Raw genomic sequence first — 8811 nt, 5'->3', positions numbered from 1 at the left:
GTGGAGAAAATTTCTCAAAATTGCTTACAACGTGGAAGCCAATGCAAATAAAACAAGAGGGGGGTCCCTTGGCAAGCCGGTGAATTTGGCGAATGTGGTGAAAATGGAAATTTTGTCAAAATCGGTGACAACTTGGAAGCTACAATGTAATGCAAATGAGAAGGCAATGCGGGGCTCTTGGGAACCCCGGCTATTTTTGTCTAATGCTGTTGCATTTGAAATTAATATTCTAAAGATTAATATACACGTAATCTCAACTTTATACACAACACAAAACTCACTGCACAACTAAAAATTAACTAAAACTCAAACTCACTACTAAAACTTAAGTGCTACCACCAGGTGACAATCCGTCAAACTAACAATTATTGATTGCTGACCCTACTATAGGCTGCCCTTGGAGGTGGTTCACTGTATGAAGTTACTACATGTAGGTCTAACCATTGATAGCTTGCTATCTTTTAAAGCCCACATTAAATCTATATGCAATAAGGTCAATGTTAAAGTTATTGCTCTTACATTGTAGGAGAGTTCGTAAATTCATACCTCCAGAAGCAATGGTTAATATTTACAAGGCCTTTATCTTGCCACACTTTGAATATTGTGCTCCGCTTTTCAGTTGGGTTATCATCTGGTCTTTCTAATAAGCTGGAGCTTACAAATCAGTGCACTATTAGATCTCTTGTGAATAATTAATGTCCAAGTCATCTTCATATAGTGACCTACATGTACTTACCCATGTTGACCCAAAGACCCTAGAACATTGTAGCTATTCTCATGCTCTCACCCTTTTTTTACAAATGCAAGTACAATATGGGACAGATTAATATTAAGTATATGTTCATATTTCCTAATAAATTATGAATACTGTCAACCTTAGAGGCTTTAACAAGTTACATCAACCTGCCCACAACAGAAAATTTATGCACAGGTCATATCTTTACAAAATGCAAATCACCTCAAGATTATGGAACAATATACCTGATTGTGTTACAATGCTAAATAATGTTAATTTGACTACTGCAATTAAGTGTTATTGTAACTTTTGTACGTAGTTTGGATTTTTATATAGCTACATGTAGTTTTCCCCTTATTTATTTCTATGGGCAGCCGTCACCGCCAAAAATACAAGCCTAGTTAATGGTTAAGAATAAACTGGAATGGTTTAATTGTCCTTTGTAGCACGGTTTATCAGAATTTGAAAAGATGTATTTAAAACACAAATGGACAAGTCACCCTTAGTGAAAGGAAATAAACAAACATTAAATGGTTTAGACAATTCAGAAACTGTGTAGATACCCTTGGTGAATTGATTCAGTGAAAACACGAGTTGTTAAGTGTTTAATGAAATGGATCAGTCACCTTATGCAATCATCGCAGTTAACACAAAATTGGTCAGTGCCAAAGACCACCGGTGTAATTATCCTTGTCAAAATGACGAAGTCAAGTCTTGAATGGATCAGCATATTTTGACATGATATGCAGTGAAACGGCAAACGGTCCAGCTTACTGTACATTGGTTCAGTGATGTGACAAACGGTTCAGAGTAGTTTGAAATGGCTTATTTTATCTGCAAATGGTTAATCGTGAACCGCAATGGTCTAGCATAACATTGATCGGTTTACCATAATGTCAAACGGTTTAGTGTTACCCCAAATGGCTTAGCATGACGGCAAATGGTTTAGTAGAAAGCGAAATGGTTTAGTGTTGCAGCAAATGGTTTGCGCCGGAACCACCAAAAATACAAAAGTGAAATGGACAAGTCAAGATTGAAATGGAATAGTCAATTTGGGGTCTTACGTCACAACCTATACGTCATTCAGATAAATATTGGTGCGAATTTGCCCCAACGAGGTTCGTACCGCGAAGTGCACAAGTCGGATCGGGATGTTGAGTGCAAACTCAACATGTAAATTTCCTTGTAACCGGAAGTAAATGTAACGATATCTTGTAACACCAGGTTGAGGCAGATTGCATCAGCCCACATGGTGAATGTTGTGGAAGAAATCTATGTTGGAATAAAACTGAGTTGTGTTTTTACCCGAAGTTTTGTCTTATCCACCAAGAAGCATGGCCACACTCGCAACAGGTTATGGGCCCAGTCGACGACTAATGTTTGATGGTAACGAAACGAAATACGAGCTTTGGGAAATTAAGTTCCTTGGATTTATGCGACTTCACAAGTTGCACGATGTTATCCTAGCAGAAGGCGAGCTAGATGAGGAAAATAGGGTCAAGAACATTGATGCTTTCGCCCAACTAATCCAGTGTTTAGATGACCGTAGCCTATCCTTGGTCATGAGAGATGCGAAGGACGATGGCAAGAAAGCTCTACAAATACTGAGGAATCACTACATGGGCAAAAGCAAACCACGTGTTCTTGCGCTCTACACCGAACTTACTTCACTGCAAAAAGGCCATGCTGAGAGTATTACGGATTATGTATTACGGGCCGAAACTGCAGCTGCATCACTGAAATCGGCCGACGAGATAGTCAGCGACAGCCTTTTGATTGCTATGGTGTTAAAAGGCTTACCTGAGGAATATAAAACGTTTTCAGCCATTGTTTCGCAGCGCGATGAAAAGGAAGACAAGATGAAGTTCCAAGAGTTCAAGATCGCACTGAGGAGCTACGAAGAGACGGAGAAATCACGTACCCCATCACAAACTGGCGAAGACAGCGTCATGAACTGTAAAAAGAAGAACTCACCACCAAAAGCCACTGTGACATGCTATTCCTGTGGTCAGCTTGGACATAAATCGCCAGAGTGCCGGTCTAAGGACAAGAAGAATCCTAAGAAAGAAAACAACCGATGGTGCAGCCACTGCAGATCGAAGACTCACAATACGGATGTATGTCGCAAGAAAGACACTGCAAAAACCGTGAGTGATGATAACAAGGACGCTTCGTTTGCGTTCAAAGTGACTGTGGACAATTTTAATTCCATTAGAGATAACTCTTTGTTAGTTGACACTGGAGCTACTGCTCACATTCTTAATGACAAAGCTAAGTTTTTGAATTTTGATGACAAGTTTAACCCCGTGAACCATTTCATAGAATTAGCGGATGGTAGTAGAGCATGCGGTATTGTATCTGCCAAGGGCAGAGCAAAAGTTCTTCTACATGATTTAGAGGGGGTGCCCCATGAAGTTTTTCTTGAAGATGCTTTGTACATACCTAGCTATAAACAGAACATATTTTCTGTTCAAGCAGCAGTCAGTAAGGGAGGTGCCGTAAATTTGACACCAAATTCCTCTGAATTGAGTGCCCCAGATGGTACGAAATTTTCCATACAGAAATATGGTAAGCTGTATTATCTTAACTATACAAATCCCAGTGGTGGAGCTTACAGTGCTGAAGTATGGCACAAAATACTGGGGCACTGCAATATGAATGATGTGTTCAAATTAGAGAATGTAGTTGAGGGGATGAAAATTACCACAAAGGGTAAGCTTGAATGTGACACTTGTGTGCAAGGGAAAATGTCCCAATATCGAAATAGGGAGCCAGACTGTCGTGCATCTTCACCCCTACAGTTAGTCCACAGTGACCTAGCAGGTCCTATCACTCCAGAATCAAAAGATGGTCACAAGTATGCAATGGTATTTGTAGATGACTATTCAGGTGCTCTCGGAGTATATTTTCTCAAAAATAAGAGTGATGCTGTTAGGGCAACTGAGCAATTCTTGGCTGATACTGCACCGTATGGTACAGTGAAACGATTGCGATCCGACAATGGGGGTGAATACATTAGTGAAGAATTCAAATCCCTTCTGTTGAAAAACCACATTAAGCATGAACTTTCAGCTCCCTACTCACCCCATCAAAATGGAACGGCTGAAAGAGCCTGGAGATCACTTTTTGATATGGCTAGATGCCTGCTAATTGATGCAGAATTACCCAAGCAGCTGTGGACATATGCTGTCATGACATCAGCTTATATCCGGAACAGATGTTACAACCCCAGAACAGGTAAAACCCCCTATGAGTACTTGACAGGTATCAAACCCAATTTGTCTAATATGCATGCATTTGGTACTGTGTGCTATGCTTATGTTCAAAACAAAACCAAATTAGACCCTAGGGCTGAGAAAGGTATTTTCGTTGGTTATGACAGGTCTAGTCCTGCATTTCTTGTTTATTACCCTGATCAAAACAATGTCAAGAAAATCCGATGCGTCAAGTTCACTGAGAAGTTTGACAGTTTTGATGAAAATGTGAACTTACTACCTGATTCTGTTAAAACAGCAGAACCTGAAATGCCAAAACCTGAAAATGGGCAGGAAAGTGCAAGGCGTTACCCCACTAGAGATCGTGCTAGACCAAAGTATCTTGATGACTATGTAACTGGTGAGGAACTTGACAATGCAGTTGATGATGCTGCAAATTGCACAGTCGATTTCTGTTACAGAGTAAGTAATGTTCCAAAGTCCTACCAAGATGCTATCTCATCCCCAGAGTCCAGTAAGTGGAGAGAAGCAATGAATGAAGAGTTAGATGCATTATGGGACAATGAAACATTTGAGCTCACTCCTTTACCAGAGGGTAGAACCTCAGTGGGGGGGAAGTGGGTGTATGCAATAAAACTAGATCCCAATGGGGAGGAAACGTACAAGGCACGGTTTGTTGCTAAGGGCTACTCCCAAGCCCCAGGTATAGATTACCATGAAACTTTTTCACCAACTGTTCGTATAACTTCAGTTCGTATACTAATGCAGTTAGCAATTCAGATGGGTATGGTAGTGCATCAGATGGATGTTAAGACGGCCTATTTAAATGCTCCCATCGACTGTGAGTTATACATAGAGCAACCTGAAGGTTATGAGAGAAAAGGCCCCAATGGTCAAAAGCTTGTATGTAAACTAAAGAAATCCTTATATGGCCTGAAACAGAGTGGTCGGAATTGGAATTGTTTGTTGCATGGTTATTTAACACAAGAAAGGTTTATACAGTCCCTAGCTGATCCATGTGTTTATGTTAAGAGTACTGAATTTGGCCTAGTAATTGCAATTGTATGGGTCGATGACATCATTATTGCAGGTAGTAACACTGATGTGTTGAAAAAGGCCAAAGAGTCTCTTATGATGAGATTCAAAATGAAAGACCTAGGTGTTTTATCATGGTTTCTAAGTATCCAATTCAAGTGTGGAAAGGATTGTATTGAAATGAATCAAAGAAAGTTTGTGGAAAAGATTCTGGAAAGGTTCAACATGTCTGATTGCAAGCCAAAAGCAGTTCCATGCGAGCTGGGCACTAACAAAACCAGTGCAGTCAATGAAAGCGAATTTGAAAATGTAAAACTGTATCGTGAAATTGTTGGAAGTTTGATTTACCTCATGACTTGCACAAGACCCGATTTGTGTTATGTTGTGACATATCTATCCCAACATCTGTCAAAGCCAATGAAATCGCATTATGGGATGGCTAAGCAAGTGCTGAGGTATTTAAAGGGTACTAATAACAGATGCTTAAAGTTTGTTAAGGGAACGCAGCTGAAACTAGTGGGATATAGTGATTCAGACTGGGCTATGTCTGATGATAGACGTAGCATTAGTGGTTATGCATTCAAGTTATGTGATGAGAGCTCACTGATTTCGTGGAAAAGCAGAAAACAATCTATTGTAGCATTGTCCTCATGTGAAGCTGAATATGTAGCTTTAGCCACTGCTACACAAGAAGCTAAATTTCTTAGGCAACTTTTCGCTGATCTAATGTGTCATCCTTGTAAGAACGTTTGTATATATGTAGACAACCAGGGAACGATTGCATTAGCTAACAATCCTGTACATCACAAAAGATCAAAGCACATTGATGTAAAATATCACTATGTAAGACTAGAGATTCAGAGCGGAGCTGTCAGCTTAACTTATGTACCTACAGACAAAAATGTTGCAGACGTATTTACCAAGCCTGTAAATAGAGTTAAACTCGATACTCTGTTAGGCTAATGTAGCAAACCCCATGTTGTGTTTGAGTGGGGGTGTTGAGTGCAAACTCAACATGTAAATTTCCTTGTAACCGGAAGTAAATGTAACGATATCTTGTAACACCAGGTTGAGGCAGATTGCATCAGCCCACATGGTGAATGTTGTGGAAGAAATCTATGTTGGAATAAAACTGATTTGTGTTTTTACCCGAAGTTTTGTCTTATCCACCAAGAAGCATGGCCACACTCGCAACACGGGAACAGGTTATTTCTACCAGTACCGCCTTGTTTACTCGTCTCAGTGATCCTTATTCCGATAAGAATCCTTCTTTGTTTTTGCCTAGTTTAGCTGGATTGGTAATTTTTCTACTCTGATCATTTTGCCGTGATATCGGCAAGTTATATACATGAATGTGGATCAAAGCAAAGTAAGCACAGGAGACATGGGCAGGCCGTGTTTTTCTTTGTCTTCAACTGTACACTAGTTAGCCACTGACAATCAGTTTCTGAAAATGTGAGTTTCTGTAGAAATCTGAGCATATTTCTCTATCGTTTCAGGCCTTTCCTTGAACCTCTGAATTAAAGTTAAATACACTTGCTACCCGTTACTCATAAACAGCTTCCATGTCTTAAAACAATCAATCGCCTTATCACGAATGCTCTGTTTGAAAGCGTCAGGTAGCTTTCCCGTAAAACGATGCCTCTTAACAGTATGTCAATCCTTTTGTTTCAGGTTACAATTTTTATCTTCAGTTCCATAAATTCTAATGACAAAGGATTAATCACGGAAAGGTTTTTTTTCCCTCTGAATTTTACATGTAAATACCCTTCAACAGCCAGTTAAAACATGAAGAAGATGAAAGAGGATAAAAGAAGAATTGCAAAGTGAAACTCCTGAACACGGCCTCATAACGACACTAAAAGATTGGTATCGTTGAAAACCGCTGCCGTTTTCGCGGGTAGATAACGCTGACAGGAATTTTAAGGAGGGTCTCATAGTGTTTTTTTCTTTTTTTTTCAATTCCATCTGAGTGTTTGACCTAAGTGGATGTCCCTTGACATGTCTGCATTGCTGATTGTTGTGAGCACTTTTGCTTTATACAGAAACTCACATTTTCAGAAACTGATTGTCAGTGGCTAACTAGCGTACAGTTGAAGACAAAGAAAAACATGGCCTGCCCATGTCTCCTGTGCTTACTTTGCTTTGATCCACATTCATGTATATAACTTGCCGATATCACGGCAAAATGATCAGAGTAGAAAAATTACCAATCCAGCTAAACTAGGCAAAAACAAAGAAGGATTCTTATCGGAATAAGGATCACTGAGACGAGTAAATGAGGCGGTACTGGTAGAAATAACCTGTTCCCGATCCGACTTGTGCACTTCGCGGTACGAACCTCGTTGGGGCAAATTCGCGCTAATATTTATCTGAATGACGTATAGGTTGTGACGTAAGACCCCACATTGACTATTCCATTTCAATCTTGCCTTGTCCATTTCACTTTTGTATTTTTGGCGGTTCCGGCGCAAACCATTTGCTGCAACACTAAACCATTTGTCGTCACGCTAAGCCATTTGGGGTAACACTAAACCGTTTGACATTATGGTAAACCGATCAATGTTATGCTAGACCATTGCGGTTCACGATTAACCATTTGCAGATAAAATAAGCCATTTCAAACTACTCTGAACCGTTTGTCACATCACTGAACCAATGTACGGTAAGCTGGACCGTTTGCCGTTTCACTGCATATCATGTCAAAGTATGCTGATCCATTCAAGACTTGACTTCGTCATTTTAACAAGGATAATTACACCGGTGGTCTTTGGCACTGACCAATTTTGTGTTAACTGCGATAATTGCATGAGGTGACTGATCCATTTCATTAAACACTTAACCACTCGTGTTTTCACTGAATCAATTCACCAAGGGTACATGTATCTACACAGTTTCTGAATTGTCTAAACCATTTAATGTTTGTTTATTTCATTTCACTAAGGGTGACTTGTCCATTTGTGTTTTAAATACATCTTTTCAAATTCTGATAAACCGTTCTGCAAAGGACAATTAAGCCATTCCGGTTTATTCTTAACCATTAACTAGGCTTGTATTTTTGGCGGTGACGGCTGCCCATATATTTCATTCTACTTATTTATTTTATGTCTTAATATGCATGAGTTGTATGGATTTATAGTTATTTGGCACGTTCACGTTAAAACGAGTCTTGTACTCATCCGTGTAATGTGGATAAATAAAATACCATACCATACCATTCCAGAATACCAATGGATGTGGAAAACAATGTTAAGCGATGGAATGCTATGTAGCATTGTTGAATGATGCTGTAAATTGTCCACAGCTGATAACACTTATTACACAAACGTTTATTCAAAGAGTTTGTTGCTTACAAAAAGTAACATCAACGCAGCTTACCCGGTATAGCGAGTTTCGTCCGCAAAAAGTTACATCTACGACAGCCTGCCCGGAGTAGTGTAGCTTAATTTGGAAGCCAGTGGTTTCGCACCGTTGCGAGTTAGCGTGCCGTCCATCAAATTTACTTTCTTTCGAAGATTCCACGAAAATAATGAGCCAGGGCTTGGCACTGCCACAAAAGACAGCATTGCTTAGAATTCACTACAGTAGAGGGAAATCTAGTCTTGTTATTCATGAAAGGTTGTCAGTTCAGCTGTAGCCATTAATTGCAGGAACTGCTCCGAGCCTTTCAAAAGGTAACCGCTGACCAATTATCTTAAACACACACCACACACCACAACTTAGGCCTACACTAGCCTACATAGCCAGGCACAACGCTACATAGCCATACAAAACTGTACCTAGCCATACACAACACTACATAGCCACACACAACACTACATAGCC

At 39.8% G+C, this 8811-nt stretch overlaps 1 long non-coding RNA gene across 1 annotated transcript in view; it reads right to left on the bottom strand.

The window, feature by feature from the left end:
* The window catches only part of LOC137988796 (uncharacterized), a 34823-nt gene extending 26212 nt beyond the window's left edge, over nucleotides 1-8611 (bottom strand). The window contains exon 1 of the long non-coding RNA XR_011120829.1: nucleotides 8365-8611. This is a non-coding gene — a long non-coding RNA (uncharacterized lncRNA). The remainder of the gene's footprint in view (nucleotides 1-8364) is intronic.
* Nucleotides 8612-8811: the final 200 nt, after the last annotated feature.

This window comes from Montipora foliosa, unplaced genomic scaffold, assembly GCF_036669935.1.
Source record: "Montipora foliosa isolate CH-2021 unplaced genomic scaffold, ASM3666993v2 scaffold_427, whole genome shotgun sequence".
Classification (NCBI taxonomy): Eukaryota; Metazoa; Cnidaria; class Anthozoa; order Scleractinia; family Acroporidae; genus Montipora; species Montipora foliosa.
Note: the sequence above shows the minus strand (reverse complement) of the source record. Positions and strands in the feature narration are given on the sequence as shown.